The following is a 22,078-nucleotide window of genomic DNA, read 5'->3' on the forward strand; positions in this document are numbered from 1 at the left end:
CTTAGCTAATGTGCTTTTGCCCCAGCAGCAGTAGCCTCCCATGCTTTCTGCCTTTATCCATAGTCAGTCCTTCTGGCTCCTGACTACTCAGGGATGTCTGACCTCCCTGCCCCAGCCTGTTGCAGTCCTTCTTCCTGTCCTTAAGCCTGCTGAGCTCAACAGTCCCTTCTAGTAGTCCTGCAGGACAATCCCACTCTCAATACAACCAGGGATGCCACAGACAAGGTCCTCCACTTGTGTGTCTGGGTGTTCTGTGTACATTCCTGCCTTCTCCAGGCAGGGTGAGATTTGTGTAGCCCCTAGGTCCTAGGTTGCTGATCCTTCTCCTAGACCACCAGTTGGAAAGGTTCCAAGAGTTTCTTTCAGTGTCTGCTCAACTAAGATGGAGACAATCCATTGGTTTCCTTCAGAAAGCATGGCTGGCCAGAAAGCCTAGAGACATTTGTTCTCTTGGAGCCCTTCTTACCTGAGTATAACCACGTGGTTATGGTTTGCAGGAAGTGCAGAGACTAAAGGTGAAACAGGTTTTCAACAACAAATTTCTGATACTAGAATTTCAAACAAGAATCCCATGATATAGGATGCTCAAACTAAAGTATTGGCTGAGGCACGAAGAAATAATAGATGCTACATTTCAAGGAAATACTAGATCACGTGGAGGATTATTATGAACCTGGGAGAGAGGATCTTTGGAGGAGTTTTTTAAAAATAAGATGTCCTCTCACTTATTTTCTACCAAAGTAGAAAGGTTGGGAGTCACTTCATATCAAGAGGGAGGGGCATAAGTTGGACTCACTGGAAAGCGAATGTATGTCCTTGGGTAAGAAGAACATAGTGGTCTAATTCTCCTGGGAAATCAGGCAAGAGATAGTTTAGCAAGCAGCTTTGGCTGTACAGTGAAGGCAGCTGATGCTGTTTTTCTGAGTTTGTCCCAGGGAAGTAAGTGTGTGTGTGTGTGTGTGTGTCTGTGTGTGTGTGTGTGTGTGTCTGTGTGTGTGTGTCCTCGTGGACCAAATATGAACCAAATGTGAGAGGGGACTGGTATGAGGGCACCTTCGTTGCAGGCACACCTCAGAAGGGGAGACCCAGAGGGGAACACTGGGTTCCTAGGGGCTGAGGGGTCTGCTTGAATGGAGAGCCCGTTTGCCCGAATCAGGGAACTGCAGGCAAGACATCACCAGTAATGGGTACAGTCTCCCAAGAAACCACAACAGCCTATGCCAAGTGTGGTCTGCTTTAACTATTTATCGGGTCCAGAAAGTAGGCCAGTGTACAACTCCACCACTGAAATAAGAACATTCTCACCCGTCTCCACTTTTTCCTTCTCCCATAGCAACTCTAGAAGGATCAGAAGCTGCCAAGAACAAGGAGAGGAAGACGCTCCCCTTCCTCAGCTTCCCACCCCGACATGGCTTCTCAGTCAGGGAAAAGATACAACTTAACTTTAAACCACATCTTAAGTTTTGATTATGACATTAGGTGCACCAAAAACAATTTCAAGTGACTATGGGGCATTCTATTGCCTGAGAATGTTCAAGAGTCCCGAAATGACCTGTTGTTTTTATCCTAAACAGCGAAAAATTCATCCACCAAATATATAGGGATAGAGGGAGACAGAAAGATGCTTTCTGAAGGTATCTCATATTTAGAGTATTAGTTACATATACCTAATGTTGGTTTTAACCTATAGATCTTCAATAAACTTACTCATCAATTCTTATTTCAGAGTGGAATATGGTCATGTGACTAAGTATCCTGGAGATCTTCAGCAAACCCATGGGTCCCAACAGTTGGCAAAATGAAAGGTAGATATCTAGAAATATGGCATCTAAAAGGTGGTTTGATTATCCCACTGGCGAGTATCAGTTTTATGTCACCTATTACTGTGATTTTCATGTGATGTTTGTAGCAGCAATTACTTTTCCTTTCCGAAATTATGTTTGCAAGGATCAATTTGTTCCTTTTATATGAAGATTAATTTTGATATAAGAAGCTCCTCATTCACCTCCAAAGGAAAAAGTGATACAACCTTCCTTTTTTTCCCCCCGCTTCAACCTAATGCCTTATGAAGAAGTGGAATAGTTTGGAACTTCATATTTCTGCTCTAGAATAGTGCCTCTTTCTTCCACATGTCTCCTCATAACATTATGAGCTTACTGGAACACATAGCTCTTTGGCCAGTTTATTGCAGGAAACAAGGGCATACTCAGACTGGGGTTTTTTAAATAATGCAGCAATCTCATGGACATCTGACAGTAGGAATCACAATACAGCCAGGCTTCAGAAGTCCAATTAAAGAACCACCCAAAACTGAAACATTACCCTTCTCACAGTGCCTTGGCTTATTTTCTTCCCTGGTTTCTCCTGGCTCACAGCTCCCCTGCTTACACACAGTATCTGCTTCCTCATAGCTGCAGCCTGCTCATGCCCATCATTACTGCTGACCTTTCTGTTCAGCAATATAGCACCCTGAGCCTCTCAGGCTTCTCTATTCTGAAATCCTAAAAGAGGAATTTTTCTCAGCTTATATTTTACAACCAGGCACCCATGACCTAAGTTGGCTGACCAAATCTATATAAGGAGCCACCTTTAGGACAGAAGCCCATCCCTGGGCCAATTGGCTATGGAAGCAGTATGCAAATCACAGTCACTGCCCACTGGCAGAGACCAGAAGCAGGACAGGCAATGACCAGCAACTCTGGCACACCTCCAAAAAGCTTGAGAGTGTGACATTCTACCATACTCAAGAGAAGTCAGGAGGAACACATTGGCGAGTTCATTTATATCCTACTCCACAGGAGTAATGAGGACATGAACCAAGGCAATGGGAGTCAGATAGAAAGAGATATCAGGAGATATTTAGGAGTGAGGTTGACAGAACTTAATGACTGACTAGATGGGTGGGTAGTGATGTGGAGAGGGGAGTAGAGAGAAAGCATGGATTCTGGGATAACTCCTAGTTTTCTTGCTTACACTATGGGATGAATTCTGATACTTTTTATTCCCTGAGGCAGAGAATATAAGAGGAAGGAAAAGTTGGTTTTTGGCTGTGCTTGGTGGATGGGAAAGACGAGACATGGTGAATTCTCCATGCTTGTGGGATATCAAGGTAAAGATTAAAGTTAGAAGTGCAAAACAAAGGTCTGGGGTTAAGGTATACATTTGAGAACCCACTGAGTATGGTTGGAACTGTGGCCACCTGGCATATAAGGAGAAAAGCAAGCTATTCCCAAACCCTGGAGAATACTAATCTTGACCCATGAGAACAGACAAAGTTGCCCGTGAAGGAAAATAAGAGAGTGGTGGTGGAAATAGGAATGGGAGAAGTTCATCCAATTTACATTACATGATGCCTTTTGTGATTTGATAGTGGCAGGTATTATTCCAAGCACTGGGGATAAAACAACAAACAAGATAGCCAGGATTCCTACTCTCAGAGTCTTGCATTCTAGGGGAGAGACAGACAATAAAGAAATCATATCAGTGGAAAATAATCATGAAAGTCAGGGAGGAGCTTTTCCCTGAGTAACTGACAGTATCAAATAGCAAGAGAGTCAGGATGAGGACTGAACAGAAGACATCAGATTTGAAAATCAGAAAATCAATGCTGCTATAGGAAGAATAGTCCCCAAAGATATCCAGGTCCTAATTCCTGGAACCTGTTACTTACGTGCATAAAGGACTTTGTAGATGCAATTAAGGATCTTGAGATGGGAAAATTATCTTGGATTATCCAGGCAGGTCCTAATGTAATCACAGGTATTTCTATAAGAGGGAGTCAGAAGGAGATTTGACTAGGGAAAAGGGAGTAGGAGATTCAACAATGGAAGCAAAAGGTTGGAGTGATACAAGAAAGCGGCCTTGAGCCAAGGAATGTGAATGGCCTCCAAAAGCTAAGAAAAGAAAAAGAAAACAGATTCTCCCCTACAGCCTCCTGAAGGAGCAAACCCTGCTGACACATTGAGTTTAGTTCTATGAAACTGATTTCTGACTTCTGGCCTATAGAACCATGAGAGTATAAATTTGTGTTGTTTTAGGTCAGGAGATCGAGACCACAGTGAAACCCCGTCTCTACTAAAAATACAAAAAATTAGCCGGGCGCGGTGGTGGGCGCCTGTAGTCCCAGCTACTCAGGAGGCTGAGGCAGGAGAATGGCGTGAACCCAGGAGGCAGAGCTTGCAGTGAGCCGAGATCGCGCCACTGCACTCCAGCCTGGGCAACAGCGTGAGACTCCGTCTCAAAAAAAAAAAAAAAAAAAAAAAAAAAAAAAAAAAAAAAAAAAAAATTTGTGTTGTTTTAAGCCAAGTTTGTGGTAATTTGGTACAGCAGCAATAGAAAATGAAAACAAATGTTTCCTTGACTTTATTGAGAACAATTTTGGTGAAGAGGGAAGAAGTAATTAAAAGAAAATTGTGGTGGGATGATGACTGAAAGATACAGAAAAGACAGTATAGTATCCATTTTTTAGTAAGTTATTATATATCTCATTTGACCCTCTAAGAAAAGACATCCAGAAAGGAGCTAAAGACCAGAGGTAATTGATTAGCTCAGCACCCGAAAATGGCAGGCAGTGTTGGGACAGTACCAGAATGAGGTAGCCATAACCTTCTACCTGTCTTTTGGCTGAATTGTGGGCAGGAGAGTTCAGAAGCCTCAAAGGTGACCCTGACACTGGAGAGTAAACCATAGTAACCCATTGTAGTCCACAGATATGCACACCAGACCCATGACTCTTGTTCACCATAGAGACAGGATACTTTGATGCTGTGACCCAAAATCCTGTACCTGGAACAAATCTGGTATCTCTACTGATACAAATTCATGTTGAACATGGAGACGTAATCAAGAGAGAATGGCCTTATTCGGTCAGGCTTCAGTTTAGGCACTGACGTTTTGCATTTTACCTCCTCTCTCAAGTTCAAAGATGACTACCAAAGCTAAAGCTCTGAATTCTAAAGCCTACAAAGACATAATGCTTCAGGGAAAGGGGAAATATTAATATTAATGTCATACAAAAGAGGGAGAAGCAGCATATAGGAGGAGTGCCAGCTAATGGACTAGTAGTAATAAGAAGAATCCAGCCATAGGCCTATATTGAGAGTCATGCATATCCCTTCTTTATGCTGAAATGGTATATTTGAACTGAATTCCTGATGGAAAACTTTCTATCCTTAGAAATTCTGTAGGCCAAATATTAATTGGAACTTTTGTTAATGATTTGAGATCACCAAAAAGTTTAGATGATACAAGTTAAAGGCAAATTGAGCCCATGGCCTCATTGTGCTACTTAGAATACACTGTGACCCAGCTCGCCTCAGAAACCCTGATGGCTTTGTTGCAGCATTGCATTGCACAGAAGACCTCAGTGGTGATCCTGAGTCCTCACAACAAAGTCAACCTGTGGCCTGGCCACTAAGGCAAAAGAGAGGGAAATAAATTTTAGAAAATACTTCCCTTAAAAATGAGTTAAAACGTACATTTGCATCATGAGACTAGGTTAACTGTCACCTAAGAAAGTCCTGTATTCAGAAAGACTTAAGCCTAGACCAGGTAAGTGAGTCAATTGCTGTATGTTCTTTGTTATGAATTTAATGCTACAAAGAGAAAATGGGCGTTGATTCACAATCTGGGTAATAAAGAGATGTCAGAAGTTGGAAAGAACTGCCAGAAGTTCTTTTTAGGATTTCACTCCACCTTACCGTGTGTTTTCTTGTAAAGATATTCTCGAGATTAAGCCAGTTTCACTCTTTTAAGGTCAGAGGAGATTAAGATATTTAGAAATCATAGATCGTGGGATTTATTCCCATCGTGATTGCTGACTTCTAGTATCAGCCTTTGGTTCTGCATGGATTCTCTCGTCTTGCAAACTAGCAAGATTCCTGAATTTGGCCATGATCCTGCTCTGTGAAACATTCTCAAATTAGGGTTCTTATCAATGTCAGATTTCACTAAGCCAGTAATAAAGGAAACGTTGAGAGACCAAAGGATGTCACTGAGTTGACACCTAACAGCACAAAACAACCTGTCAGCTGGCAGGCACAAGCCAGCATGTTCAGGGTGGTCACAGCCTTTGAGTTGGAAAGATAGTCTTTTAAACCTCCTTACCTCACCAAATAACTTTAATAGATAAAATTTAGTTACTCCCTCCCACTTTTGTTCTATTAATTTAAAGCATTTTTTTTAATTATGTATATGTGACTACCTAAAAAATACATTACTGTGTTTCTTGATGTTTTATGACCTGTACACAAAATGAGACAAGCAGATGCCTTCAAGAGAAATAAAGGACACTGCTGTCATTCTAACTAAATTGTCCAAAGGAGGAAAGAAGAGTACTAAATGATTATGAATACTTAAGAAGAGGCATCACATTGTCATTGGTGTGGAGCCTATAATTATGTGCAATTCCCTACTTAAGACTTTTTAGTTATGCTGAACATTGAAAAAAAAACTAAACAGCAGAGAGGAGAAAAGAAAAAGGGGGAAATTTAAACATTGAACGGAACACATTCATTAAATGGAGACATTGCCTCCATTAGTCGTTCAGAAAGTTTTCCATAAGGGGGCAGTTAAGGGTTTGGTAGTCCTGCTCACTTGCTATTGTCAAATCATTTGTTTTATCATGGATTTGGGATCCTTATAAGTCTTCATTATTTTGAAGTCAAGAACGGTTCCTTCTGCTCACAAAACATGATCACTTTTCATTGATTTTGTTTTAAATATTCTGACTGGTTTTGCATATCTGGAAAAGATAAATCTTCAAAACTTGGAAATAAATCTTTTTCCTCCTGCCAAATCCATAATATGATCCCTTTCTATCACTGACAGCACCATCAGATAAGTGGACATGCCTTGCTTGGTTAGAAGGATGCTGCGATTTTCAGCAGGAACAAGAATGTAGTTACAGACCCAGCCTAAGACATGTTTAGGGCACGTCGTTACAGATTCTTTTGGGTTCTTTTCTAGAGGTGTCTTCTTAAGTCCCAATTTGACGTTAGAAATTCTCATTCAGGGCCAACGTCCCCCACAAACCAGGTGTCCCACAGGTGGGATACACCTTCAGGACTTGGGAGGAGGCCTTCAAGACTTGGGCTGCAGCAGGAGACACAAAGACAAGAGACTAAATAAATACAGGGGCTTGGTCTCTTCAGATTCTTGGGATCTTCCTCTGCTCCTCAAACTGGAAATGAGTTTACCCCAGAACTGATGCTGAGAACAAACTGGGGAGGGACAGGCAAATCTGAAGATGTGCAAACCCCAAAAAACTGGAGGCATGAGAAAATGAAATCTGGGATTCTGTAATAGCACCAATATTTGTTGTTGTTCCCTTCCATCATTTATAAGTAAAATGTGAAATAAGACAAAGGGAATCAGTTACACTACCTAAAGTTCTATTTTCTAGTTTTCCCCAGCTTTTATTTTAAAATATATATATTTTATTCTTTCAGCAATCCCATGATATAAATAGGGCAGGTATTACTATCCTTATTTTTGAGATGAGAACAGTGAGGCCCAGAAAGTGGAAATGACTTTATAAGGTTATGCAGTGAGTCAGACAGCCCAAGGAATAATAAATACCCAGTTCTGCTCTTATTTAATTCAGAACATTTCCCTTCCTGGCTTTAAGCATCCCTTTCCTCCTTCTCCCTTTGGTGGTTCTCCTTTGAACATGATCTCTCACCAACTGTGGATGAGTCCATGTTCAGAGTTGCAGAGAACTGTTGTTTAAAGATCCCCAAGGGGCTATTTTCATTGCTTACCTGTGAAGCCCCTGTGATGGAAGTCTCTTAGAGGCAGCTGCTGGGATTCTTCTCACCTGAGACTGCTGTAATTAGCTCTGCTAACAACTGTGATCTGTGATTGAACATGGCTTGTCATAGTCATTGTTCACTGACAGGCACAGATAAGAGCTGCATCTCGGTGAGTGGTGTTCTAAATGGTGTTCTCCACTTGATAAACTCCTGTAAGGCACTTATCAGGGTCACTGTTCTCAAACTCAGCTAGCAGCAGGCAGTGTAACTGTAACACCTTCCAAAACACACAAAACAGGCTTTAACAGATCCCCAGGGAGTGCACCGCCATGTACTGGGAGAGACTGTTTCTATTTTGACCTTGCCCAGGATTTGCCTGCCCCTCCTTCTAATGGAAAACATAGGTGTGGCCTTGCATGAGAAAAGGCAGTCTTTGTCTTCCTGATCCTTGAGACTCCAAGGTTTCAAATCTCCCCATAAGAACACTTGTAAGTGAAAGTATAATGGGTGATACATTCAGCCTCTGCTTTTCAAAGCCTACACTCTTATTAGAAGCAAAACAAAAATACTGCTTATGAACACCTGCTGGTGAGGACCGAGCCAAGAGGCAGTGTGGGCGTTGGATGGGAGGTGTTGCCCTGGCAGTAAATCCAAGTTGCTCACACCAAAGGAAGTGTTTCTAGGGAAGCTATCTGAGCAAGAGGTAAATACTTAGTCATTCAGAATAGTCGATAAATGACGACTGCTTCATCTTCAACAAGGGGAGGTCTGATTGGAAAGTGCTCATAGAATGGTTGGATTGCATTGCTGTCTTCAATCCACCTTTGATTCACAATACACATTCCTTTGTTAAGAAATTTAAGAGTGTCTGTAATCAAACCCTTGTTAACAGATGTAAAGAGCTACAATTTGCTTGCTGGACATTATTTCAACAAAAGTTTTTACATTCAAAATAATTTGTCATAAAAGGACCCATGTCCTTATGTGGTTTCAGATAGTGTGCTGTCCAATTTCTATGCTTTTCCACCTACTCCCCCAGGGCCATCAGGGAGTAGGTGAGTTTAATGATTCTACTTCTTAACCATCTCTTAAATCTGTCTCCTTAGTCGGGGCGCAGTGGCTCACAGCTGTAGTCCTAATACTTTGGGAGGCTGAGGCAGGAGGATTGCCTGAGCCCAGGAGTTCAAGACCACCCTGCCCTGACTCTATTTTAAAAAAAAAAAAAAAAAACAACTGTCTCCTTGTTTCAGTCCTCACTACTGTTGCAGTAGTCAAAGGCTTCTTCATCTCTCACCTACACATTGCAATGCCTTTGCCTCCTAAATGGCCTCCCTTACTCACTGCCTTCCCACACCATCTTCCATCTACCTTATCACCACTTCTAATTATCCTTCCAAATCACAGTTCTGATCATCCACTCACAGACCTATCGTGGCTTTCCATTGCCTACAAAAATGAAAACCAAACTACAGAACTTAGCATGACAGTAAAAGCCATGCATCTAGCCTCTGTCTACTGTATCTTCATACATCTTGTCTGTTCCAGATAACTTGCCCTTGCATGAAAGCACCCTCACTTTGAGTGTCTCTTTGAGCATACCTTCCCTCCTTTCATCCACAGCATCTTACAAAAATCATCCTTTTTGAGTCAGCTCAAATGTCATTTCCTCCAGGAAATTTCCCACCACTTTCTTCCAATCCAAATTAATTAATCACTCTTTCCTCCAAGTTCATACAGCTCTATCTATCTATCATCTATTGTCTTTATTAAGAGATACAATTTTCATATCATACAATTCACCCATTTACAATTGAATGGTTTTTAGTACAGTCAACAAAGTTGTGCAGCTGTCACCACAATCAATTTTAGGACATTTCGTCACTCCAAAAAGAAACCCTGTACCCACTAGCAGTCCCCCATTTCCTCCATCCTTCCCCACCCCCAGCCCTAGGCAACCATCTGTTTTCTGTCTCTACAGATTTGCCTATTCAAGACATTTCATATAAATGGAATCATACAATATGTGGTCCTTCGTGACTGGTGCCTCTCACTTAACATAGCATTTTTAAGATCCATCCATGTTGTAGTATGTATCAGTACTATATTCCACTTCATTGTTTAATAAATAATAATAATAATAATAATAGTTCATTGTATGGGAATACCACGTTTGTGACTGGCTTCTCTCACTTAGCATAGTGTTTTTAAGATCCATCCATGTTGTAGCATTAGCAGTCCCCCTTTTTAGCAATTATGAATAATGCCTCATCTAACGCTTTGATTATACTTTTTATTATCATATGTGTGGCTTCGGGTTTTTGTTTGGTTGGTTGGTTTTGCCTGTGTCTGTTTTTATCACTTGATTATAAACTTCTGGAAAAAGATCATTATTTTCACTCTGAAATCTTCATACAGCAAGTATTCAATAAGTGTTTGGCAGATGGATGAATGGGCAGATATTATAGGTTCTTACCATGTTCATTATGAAGAAGTACAAAGTATTCAGAATAAAAGCATTAAACGCAGTAATAACCCAAGGTGCACCAGTAAATTTACCCAGTAAATTATAACTTTCAAAAACTGGTGGTTCTTAAATAAACTTTAATCTCTGCACTATTTCCTGGAATTTCACACATGGTTATTACAGTTGATTATTTCAGGGAGGCAGTTCCTCTGCTAATAATAGTTGTGAACTGGCTGGACAGAGGCCTGGAAGACACCAGACTTTCTCTTCTGAATTAGCTCCACAGTGTTTCGTTGTTGCTCTTGGCCTGACCAGTGTTACTCTTCTAGTCTAGAGTAGTGATTCTCAACTCTGACTGAGCATCCAAATCCCCCGTGGAGGTTTTTCAAGGCATAATTATCTAAATCCCACTGCCCAGATTCTGATTCTATCGGCTGAGTAGGAGCCTATGTGCTCACATATTCTAAAAACTCTAGAGATGTTTTTGATGCATAGCCAGGTTCAAGAATAACTATTTCAAAAGTCACCCAGAGGTTAAAAAAGAGAGAGAGAGAGAGAGAGAGAGAGAGAATTAATCTTATATATCATGTATGAGCACTTTACTCCTGAAGAGTATTTTACTCATTCTGGGATCATACCCATTAATACTACCTAACACTTACAAGGTACTTTTTATTTGGAAAGAGCTTTGCAGTTGCCTTTTATTAGCTAGGTTTGCATGCTGGGTGACCTTGTACAAATCACATAATCCCTTTGTATCTTAAATTTCCTCATATGTAAACTGTAGGCGGTAATACTGACCTACCCTCAAGGGGTATCGTGGGGACTAATGGAGGACTATAAAGCACTCAGCAAATATAAAAATGTTACATGCATGCTTATTAGACAGGTATGACATCCTAGTCACAGCCTTTAAAAATGAAACAAATACCAAAATAAAACACTTCAACAGTCCTTCCTGCAACCTTCATCATCATCTGTAAGATCCTTTCCTAACACAAAACTACCGTACAGCAATTCCCCCTTACCACCAAGACTAATAAACACAGTCTGCAGTCACAAAGGAAGACAGGGCCAATGATGGCAGCAGATAAGTACAGCAAACAGCCCTGAAATATAGTTTGCTAACCTTCTCTTATTTATCATTTATAATGCAATTAGAGATTATACCTATAATTACACTCTTCTGAAAAATATTCTTAGGAAAATTGTGTGCATTCACAGTCTTTAAACTGATGCTAACTACCCACTGTTGATAGTAAGCCTGAAGTTGTTTTCCAGTTTGCTGATGAGTTTTGCTAGTCTTGCATAGCTACATTTAACCCCTTCTCATCTCCCATATGTGACTGAAAGAACATGTGGTCAAAATGGGACCTGGAGACCTATTTCAAGTTGGGTGTGGGTGAGAATGGGGAGGCAGAGGAGAAATCTCTAACCTGAGAACGAGGGGCAGGTCTTGTAAAGATGTTGACCCATGACTGAGAGTTCATTTGCACTGTATTTTCAGCTTTTTGGAAAAGGGAGGCAGAAAACAAATGTGGTTTTTCCTTGTTTCCATTTTGCTTCGAAAGAGTCACATAATTTAAAGGACCATGTTCATTTTCTGTATTCTTGAAATCAAGGAAAATGTCATGGTGTTTTTAAGACAGGGCAGAAATCAGGTACAATATTCTGGTACGGTGCTTGTTTTCCACATCTTTTGGATGGAGCTTTAAAATCTTAGGTGAAACTTAATCATCTCGGCATATTTTTCTTTCTCTCAAACTTCCTAAAAAACAAAAGAAAAAAACGAGCAAATAAACAAACATGGAGAAACATTCTACCTTTTATTCACAAATCTCCATGATTTCAGTCGTAAAGGACAGTCTGTTGTGTAGTAGATTTGGGATTTTAAAATGTTCCATTTTGGCCAGGCACAGTGACTCACGCCTATAATCCCAGCACTTTGGGAGGCTGAGGCAGGTGGATCACTTGAGGTCAGGAGTTTGAGACCAGCCTGGCCAACATGGTGAAACCCTATCTCTACTAAAAACACAAAAATTAGGCCAGGCACCATGGTTCACGCCTATAATCCCAACACTTTGGAAGGCCAAGGCAGGTGGATTACCTGAGGTCAGGAGTTCAAGACCAGCCTGGCCAACATGGTGAACCCTGTCTCTCCTAAAAATACAAAAAATTAGCCATGCATGGTGGCAGGCGCCTGTAATCCCAACTACTTGGGAAGCTGAGGCAGGAGAATCTCTTGAACCAGGGAGGCGGAGGTTGCAGTGAGCCAAGATCGCACCACTGTACTCCAGCCTGGGCAACAAGAACAAAACTCCATCTCAAAAAACTAAAGAAATAAAGAAATAAATAAAAATAAAAATACAAAAGTTAGGTGTGGTGGCATGTGCCTGTCATCCCAGCTGTTTGGGCGGCTGAGGCAGAAGAATCTTGAACCAGTGAGCCAAGATCATGCCACTGCACTCCAACCTGGGCAACAGAGTGAGACCCTGTCTCAAAAGAAAAAAAAAAATTTCACTCCTATATACTTATTTTTTCTGGAACAACACTGAACTAAGGTGAGGGACATGTTATTAGATGGGCATCCTAAGTACACTCTCCAGAATCTACACTTGTTCTTTCCATTTGTCTCCATGTAGAAGTCAGGGATCCTACTTTCAAATCTTAAATATGTCAGTTATTAGCTACATGATCGTAGGGAAGTCTCAACCTCTAAGTGCATCAATTTTTTAATCCATTAAAGGAGGAATAATATGTATCTCAGAGTGACGCAAAGGTTAGAAAAGCTGATGTGTGGAAAAATACCTGTAGACTAAGCATGTATTAGCACTAGGTACAGCACATGTTATAATAATGAGTGAATACGAGAAGTCAGAGATAAGTCCAACCCCCATTGCCCATTAGGCTGAAATCCGTGGATTCATGGATTCATCCATGTATTTGGGCTGGGCATTCAGGATCTTGGGAAACCCGCTCCTTTCCACTCTCCTGCCCTTTCCCCACGATGGCCCTGCTGTAGTCAGATACTCTCCAAAACATCTTAAATTTGCCCACTTTCACGTCTGTCATTCCCACTAGCCACACTTCCATTTTCCAAAATTCTACCCATCCCTCACGGTCCCTGAATCCAACTCTCTCCAGGAATCCTAGGGAACTCTCACCCTCTTCTCTGAACCCTGGTCCTTGCTGTCTGAGCACTCTGGGAGGCATAATTCATGAACCACTTATTGTCTCAGCATACTGCAGGCTCTTGCAAGGTAGAGGCCACATAGACAATATCTATCTCCATGCACCATCACCACACAGACTTTGGTGCCTTGCCAAGAATAGATGCATGATTGAATGAATGAACAATTTCTCACCCTGCCCATGGCTTTGCTCTTGGACAAACCACTTTGCCTGTTTCAGTCACAGTTGCCTCAGCTGTGAACAGAGGATAAATGCACAGATGTACTCCCCAGGTGTGCTGTGAAGAATAAACCAATGACTGAAAAGCAATTTGAAAATGTAAAATGAAATGCTATATATAAATGTTACATAATCAAAATCATTTCCCTCTGTATTATGTTTTATTTGGCTTTATATTTCAAATCCTTCATGGGTTTCAGAATTTCACAGATGTAGTACCATCCGTATTAGCACCTAGATTCTCTTGGGTAATAAACAATTTTGTATAATATAGCTCACGGCTACTTTTCCCTGGCATCCTTACATGTGAATCTGTCATAATTTGGGGTATTCATAATCAGTAATGATACAATTCATTTCTAAGGGATAATCCAGCTTTTTCACTCATTGGCTGGCCGGTTATTGTTCCCATACTGCTGTGTCAAGGGAGCTAACTCCCATTAAGTCTAAAATCTAAGTGCCTATCATTAGTTATTGCTGTCATCTCTGCAAAATTGGTCATAAGTACCACTGCAGCTTCCCAGATAGGAAACTAAGATATGGAAGGTTGATGACATGCCCAAGGTCTCAGAATAAATGCATTGCAAAGCTAATATTAGAATCTGCAGCTTCTGGGCCAGGCACAGTGGCTCATACCTGTAATCCCAGCATTTTGGGAGGCCAAGGCAGGTGGATCACTTGAGCTCAGGAGCTCAAGACCAGCCTGGCCAACACGGCGAAACCCTGGCCTTACTGAAAATACAAAAATTAGCTGGGTGTGGCAGCACATGCCTGTAGTCCCAGCTACTCAGGAGGCTGAGACAGGAGAATCGCTTGAACTCGGGAGGCAGAGGTTGCAGTGAGCTGAGATCGCACCACTGCACTCCAGCCTGAGTGATGGAGCGAGACTCTGTCTCAAAAAAAAAAAAAAAAAAAAAAAAAAATCTGCAGCTTCTGACTGCATTTCTTTGCTAAGATCTTTGGCTCAACCTCTTTAAATTGTGAACAACTTTCTCAGTAAGTATGTGTTGAGAGAGGTGGCAGGAGCCAGGGAGAGGAAAAAAATACTATCCATGTAAGTAAAATTTTCCCCAACTCTAGGTCTGCTTCTACAACTCTTCCTGTTTTGGTAACTCATTCCCTATTACACCTTCAAAAACTTTAGGTAACCAAAACTTTTAGAAGCTGTATTCCTCCTTAAAGAATAAAGATGGTTTCCTCTCATTTCCACTTACATACTGAAAGGACAATATCTAATGAGATTAAAATAAATGGGCTGGGCGTGATGGCTCACGCCTATAATTCCAGCACTTTAGGAGGTTGCGGTGGGCAGATCACTTGAGGCCAGGAGTTGGAAACCAGCTTGACCAACATAGCAAAACCCCGTCTCTACTATAAATACAAAAATGAGTCAGGTGTGGTGGCCCACGCCTGTAATCCCAGGTACTCGGATGGCAGAGGCAAGGGAATCACTTGAACTAGGGAGGTGGAGGTTGCAAGTGAGCCAAGATTACACCACTGCACTCCAGCCTGGGTGACAGAGTGTGCGTCTGAGAAAGAAAGAGGGAAAGAGAGAAAGAGAGGGAGAGCAGGAGAGAGAGAAAGAGAGGGAGGGAGGGGGAGAGAGGAAGGGAGGAAAGGGAAGGGAAGGAAGGAGGAAATTGCACATGTAAATAGAAAAATGTAAATTGCACATATAAATAGTAATTGTTCATACCACACTATTTTCCCATCTCAACATCATTTTCATCTCCTTTTTAGCAGTCAGTACTACTATAAATGCAACGCATTTGCAGTGCTTCATAACCACTGTCATGATGTCCCCTTTACGCAGCTACACATAGTGGGCCAATTCTACCACTACTGTTTTATGGTCAAAGCAGCAAGAGTATAACAAAGGATGAGTGACTGCAAGGAGCACCCACCCCAGCAGCTGTTAAGATTAGAACCCATGACTCCCAATCACATCCTATTGAAATTTAGGAGATTCCAAAATACTGTCTTAGTGTCAGAAAGGAGTGACAGTGCCTGAAAACAATCTTACCATCCACTAAAGAACAAGCCTTGCTTGATCCCACCTGAATCTTCTCATTCCAAAGCCATTCCGTAAATTTCTTCATCTCTTTGAGTAAAAGAAATTTCCTTTCGCAAAATAGATTGGAACTAAACAAGTGACTTCTGCATCCAGATTTTCATGGTTCTCTGTTCCATACAGATAGTGTGAGCATGGGTTACTGGAGTAGTAACAGATCTCATTTTCCCTTGTAGAATATGGGGATGGCCCAAACTCAAGAGATTGTTAGGGACTCTTGTTGAAAATCAATTACAACAAAAGATGGTATGGAAACACGAATATAGTCTGAATATGCTGTCTTTTCAATGTCTTCTGTTCTACAAGGGAAAATGAGACCTGTTACTTGTCCAGGAACCCATGGATGATCTTATCTGTCTGAAACAAACAGAAAACTTTGGAAATCGGGACATGAAAGTCACCTGCTTAATTCTAACTTGTTTCATGCCAGGAAATTTCCTTTATTTCCATTTTTCATCATGTAATGTAAATACTAAAGTAATTTACAGTCACGACCTAGTGTTTGGCTCCTATTCCCAAAATGATTTTAAAAATAGTAATCAGCATCTATGAAAAGCTTCAGAGGGTACTAATATGATAAGCACTGTTGGCAAACGTTTTCTCTAGTTATATCCTGAAGTGTGGTAGGAAAAAAAATCCAAGGAAGTATATTTCTTCCATGAGCATTTCCTGGTAATTCTAGTCAAAGATGATGTTTCATGGCAGCCTCCGTGAAAGCAAACAGAAGAGCACAATTTTAAAAACACATCAAAGTGGAGTTCTGCTAGAATCAGGTTGGGAGTCAAGTCTTCTCTCCAGCTCTCCTGTGTGGCACCTCCAGCCATGTCCCTACCCAATCCAGACCTGGGCAGAAACCTGGTGAATATTCCATTCATGTGGTCTACATCTAATACTTTATGGGCAAAGGCCATTCTCGTAGGCCAATCAGCAGCATGCTAAGGAACCCCTGGAACTGAGTCAGATGGTCTTCCTTGCCTGTAGCAGTCCTTTGGTTCACGAGATAGAAAAGAAATAACTTAAATATGGACAATTTTTGCATTACTGAGCAATTTTTCAGGGTCTGCAAAGGGCTGTCCATGGCCTAGTCTCCTGCCTTTCTGACAACCTTCCTATGAACCTTTTCCCATTGAGAAATGGAGCTGAGGAGACAGAGTTGAAACTCAAACCAAGCCAGAGCTCACCTAAGAGGGGCCATTTCACTCCTTTTCAGCCACCAGCCCTTTACATTCCTTCTCCCTGGTGACCTCATCAGAACCTTCTCATGAGAGGTCAGCTATGATGCAAGACCTTATAGAGGCCAGATGGCATTGAAATAACACCTGCAGCTCCCTTACATGTGAATAGTTGCCCATACTGAGAGACTAAAACCCTTAGGACTCCTGGGACCTGAATGAGGCAATGGTCTGAAGTGCGCTTGGGCTGGAAGCAAGAGGTAAGTGGTGAAGGTCAGTATCCGGGCAGCAGGTTATTTGACCCTTTACTAATAAGGGTTAGGTGCCTACCCATGGCAAGTGCAGTTCTAGGCAGGGAGAGGCCCCTACCCACCCAGAGCTGACGGTCTAGGGCTTGCTTACATTCTAGGCTTCAGCGGGAAAGCAAGAACACCCAACCCCCTGCTTTTGATTCTATGTTAGTAGCTCAGCGCGCCTGTGCAAGCGCGTGCTGCAGCCAGGGTAGGGGCTCAGAAACTGGTTGACAAGATTAGCAGCGGGGTCCTAGGGGGTTGGGCTGGAAGGGCCCACAAGGCCATATTCCAGGCTGTTCGGCTGCGAGTGACCCCTGAGAGGTCGGGATCTCCGAGCTCGCCCGATGTCTCCATCCCAGCCAGGAGCTCGCGACGGGGAAGGAGGGCGGAAGCAGAGTGGGACAGATGTGGTTCGTTCTGGGGCTTCCTGTCCACGAAGATGGATAATTCCAGCCACCCGCCCTGCATTTTGGAATCCTGGCGGACCCCAAAAACAGCAGCAGAAGTCACCGCAGAGGATGCCACCCCGCAGGGCAGTCCGTCCAGAGGGAGGGTCTCACAGCTTCCGGCGCCGTCGAGCGCCCAAGACTTCTGTTGGCCGCCAGCAGTGCCCGCGATGCCCTGGGTCTGGAGAAGGAGACCCGAGGCGCCGGCAAGTCCCCCGCTGCCGGTGGCCCGGAGGGCAGGAGTGAGGACGGGGACGTGTACTGAACTTTGGGGGGTTTGCGGGGCTGGAGTTTTGTTTCAGAGATAGCCAGATCGAGATCAGAACCTTTTCCAGAGGAGCCCAGGTTTCCACCTGCGACTGGGTGACCCAGTCCGGAACTCATCCTTTCTGGGCCCTCAGCTTCCTCCGGGCGGGGCTCCTATGGGACAGCTAAGTTCCGCGCCTGCTGCGGGCGCTAGGTACTGGCGTGTCGACCCGCGCTGAGGTTGGCTTCTTGCTCCACAGCGCTATGCGCGCGGCAGCTCGGAAAGCTCCTGGTCTCTCTCAGCCAACTGCCTTCTGGGGCCGCTGCCTCCCTCCAGAGCCGTTCGGGTCCGGATACAGAGAGCCCCGCAGCGCCCGCCGGCAGCCACGGCCCTTCGCAATAACCAACTTCCCAGCCACCGGCGCGTCTCCCTAGCCGGCCCTCGGCCGCAGGCGACTGGACGGCGGCTACGGGGAGGCCCCAACGCCACCACGATTGGCTGCCGGCTCCGCCAGTCATGGGCTGATGACGCCCCGGGGCTGGCTCCGCCCCTCCCGCCGCGCGGCCCCGCCTCCCCCCCAGAGCCTGGTCCGCTCAGCCCGGCGTTCCGCCTCATTCGTTGAGCAGGTCCGTGAATTGTCAGCGCGCTCCGGGCGACTGTGTAGCCGCGGCGGCCGCCAGGCTTGCCGTACTCCCGCTGAGGTGCCCGCCGGAGCCAATGTGCCTGGTCCACTGGGCCGTGAGCAGCCACCGAGTGGGGGCAACTTGGCACTTAGAACCCGCAGCAGGGACGTCGGTTTGCGATCGGGACTCGGCGAGGAGGGTGAGTGGCCGCGCGCCGGGCTAGCGTCTCCTCTCGGCACGGTTCGGCGCCGGCGAGAGGGGACAGGACGCGTCCTGGCGCTCGGCGGTCCGTTCGTCCGAGCGTGACCGCTGTGGGGAGGTCAGGGCTGGGCGGGATTTACTCCGTGCCAATATCCCCACTCCCGAACTTCTTGTTGTCAAAAGCATCCCAACTCCGCCCGGGACCGGGCTCCCGTCCGCACCAACTTAGCATAATTGACATGGGTAGGTGGGGCCGGGACGCGTCCCCTGCCCCTCTACGGCGACTACACGGAGCGCTGGGGCGGCCTCCGCGCCCGCGGCGGGTGGACCGCGGTTCCTGAGAAATTACCCGCGCTGTGCCGCACGATAAGACCCAGCGTCGGCGTCTGGATCCCCAGGCTGAGCGAGCGCTCATCGGGCTCAAGGTGGGGTCTCAGCGCCAGAGAACTGGAGTACCAGCCGGGTTCTGTAGCGGGTGCTTCAGTGCTCTGCAGCTACTGAGAGGAATTGGGAGCACTGCTGGGCTTTGAACTTTCTAAAGTAATTGCTTTCTATTAGCACTTGAATCCATGCCCCTCCTGAGGTGCTCGGACCTCCACATCCACCCGCAAGGGGTGTCCGAAGGACTTCGTTAGGACCAGGCGGGAGCTGTTGTCGGTTCTGGTGCCCGGAGCCCTGGAGAATCCTAGAGGCTGCGAAAGGGATCGCCAGCCTGGTCGGTTGGTGTTTGAGCACCTGCGTGTTTAGGTAATGAAGTTGAGTCAGGAATTGACAGCAGAGAACTCAAGGTTAAACCTGACACTCCGTTTGTGACTCGGTCTGGGTTAGATTGTTTTTTCCGCCTTAATGGTAAGGGGGTAAAAGCAGCTTGTTTTTCTGAGGCCAACTACATGCATGTACTTTATATTATGTGTGGACTAAATAGAATTCACTACGATGTTTTCTTATAATTCATATTTGACATGAATGAGAGCTTTTGAAAATACTAGACAGAAACAGGTCCAGAATTTGGGAATATTTAGACCTTTGAAAATACATGAAAATGTTGATATATAGAGTTCTGTATGTGTATATGTAGATGTAGATGCGCATATACACACGTATATACGTGTACATGTGTGAGTGTGTGTATATATAAAATTAAAAGGTGAATGAGGTAAATATATGAAGGGGTAATTCAGCCTTGAACTTCCCTTGGGTCACAGAGATGGATCCTCTGAGCTGTGGGGTGTTAGTAAGTGTGTATGCGTAAGCATGTCTGCATCTGCCTGGTCTGTCTGGGTCAGAGTATGTCCATGAACTTTACGAGCGTTCAGTTCAATACCACTCGGTGCAGATTACGCGTTCCTGTTTTACAGCCCAGCAGCCGCCAGCCGGCCCATCTGTTAAAACATAACATGTACACTTCAGTCTGACCACTGGGGTGGAGCCGGGGTAGGGGGCAACTCTTAGCAGAAACAACATGCTACAAACAAAGGCTGCCTCTCAAGTTCATTTTCATTCAATATTTGGCCTGAACTTGCAGTTAGGTGAGGGAGAAGGAAATGTTTGTCTCTGGAAATGGCAAACTGCATTTTGTGAAATAATTATAGCCACGGCTTGGGGAGGGGGAGCTTGGAGAAAAAAAAAATCCCTCTAGAAATGTGGTGCTTGTCACATCACCATGCAACACTGGTTTACAGCCTCGCAGTATGGCATGTATATCAGAAACCGTTTGCTTTTGCTTGTTAAAAGAATGCATTAAAACTGAATCATTTTGCACTAAAAAAACCCAAAAAAACAAAAAAACCCCACCTTAATAGAAGTAAACAGAGCTTTATCACAGAAGCTATAGTTAAGACTGCCTTGGTAATTCTAATGAAACATGCTTTTAGGAATTTATAACCTGGACATATATTCACAGTCAGTCTAATCACTAGTTGCAATGGTTCACAATTTATAGTTTTAAAATAATAAAAAGGCTTTATCACAAAAATTCTGATGACTAAAAGGGTATGGGAGGAGTATAATAGCTTAATAAATTCTTGCAGCCAAGTGACTGATACTTTAAAAAACAATAAATTCCTTTAATAGCATAATTACTTTGGTGGCAAAATAAAGGCAGTATTCTTGAGAAGCATAGTTCATATTTTTCCCAATAATCTTATGCTCATAATTACATTTTAATAATGGTGTTCATTAAATATGGGCAGAATAAGCTGGAATGGTTTTTAAGAACTCATCACAAGAAGTATTGTTTTCAATTTTATGGTATATAAGCATTTTGGGGAAAACATACAAAACACTAATCTGTGAATGTCTTTAAATTTCTAATGGACTATATAGACATAATAATTTTCCCGCCTTGATATGAATCATCCAAATTAACTAGGCTGTTTCTTAGAAATTCAGTTCTTGGACTGGACCTCAGTCCCGGGGTTTCAATTTAGGAGTCTGGGGTGGAACTTAGGAATCTGCATTTTCACAGGCACCGCCAAGTGATGTTAATGCCAGGGATCCCTTCACTGTACTTTGAGAAACACTGGAATGGTGTTAATGACATAAAAGAAAAGTTATAGTCTGTGAGTTGATTTAACAAATAATTGTTCAGAAATGTCCAGGTGGCATTTACTGGCCATGTGACATTTATAGGTAATGCATTAACTCTCTGTCTTCAACAATGGACCCCTTTTGTCTTATGTCTGAAAGTGTTTTGGAATCCTCAACTATCCCTATTCCAGGTTGGCCCTGATTCTAAGGAAGTCTGCCTGATTAAACAAGACCTGATGAATTTAAGACCCAACCCCAAACCCCAGTCTTAGTTCCTTCACCCCCCACTCTGAGTTCGGTGGAGTCCTGGGATGCTCTGGGGTGACTGCTAGTCCTAATTCACATGGTTGAGCATTTCCTCCTGCAAGGTAGAATCCTTATCTTCATGAGGCACCCTTTTTCTCTTTAAAAGCTGTTCTAGAACAAAGCCCAGCACCACAGCTGGGCTACTACAGACTATATGAGGTCAATAATCTCCTTGGGAAGCTGTGGCTATTTTGCTTGTGGCCAGGAAGAGTGTCCCAGGCCACCCACCCAGAGGCCCAGAGATTCTTACTTTCTGAAAGTCACCTTAGGAGTATTTTGAGCTGCCCAATTAATTGAGTAAATAGATTTTCTCATTGTCACAGAGATGTGGGTTGAGAATTGTTTGCTACCTCTCCTTTCACTGAGAACACTGTGAATTTTTATTATTGTCAATTAGTTTTTTATTTATCATTTGATACTGACATTTGGATTCTGTTCTCCCATTTCAGACTGGCATAATTCTCCATTTAAGACTACTAAATAAGGTTTGAAAGAGAAAGGATCTATCAGAAGTTACCCTTCCCTCTTTCTACCATCCAAGTAGCTAAAAAAACAAATGACTTC

General features: G+C 43.5%; 1 protein-coding gene across 5 annotated transcripts in view; it reads left to right on the forward strand.

Moving 5' to 3' along the window:
- Nucleotides 1–1,736: 1,736 nt before the first annotated feature.
- The window catches only part of MARCHF3 (membrane associated ring-CH-type finger 3), a 167,157-nt gene continuing 146,815 nt past the window's right edge, over nt 1,737–22,078 (forward strand). The window contains exon 1 of one of the 5 annotated variants that reach the window (XM_071098515.1): nt 1,737–1,805. The gene's annotated coding sequence lies outside the window, so the exon portion shown is untranslated. Of the gene's footprint in view, nt 1,806–18,324; nt 18,678–18,724; nt 19,105–19,126; nt 19,427–22,078 lie in introns of those variants that run through there. The other 4 variants (XM_071098512.1, XM_011710153.2, XM_071098516.1 and 1 more) reach the window with 4 other exon arrangements.

Source organism: Macaca nemestrina, chromosome 6, assembly GCF_043159975.1.
Source record: "Macaca nemestrina isolate mMacNem1 chromosome 6, mMacNem.hap1, whole genome shotgun sequence".
In the NCBI taxonomy this organism is placed as follows: domain Eukaryota; kingdom Metazoa; phylum Chordata; class Mammalia; order Primates; family Cercopithecidae; genus Macaca; species Macaca nemestrina.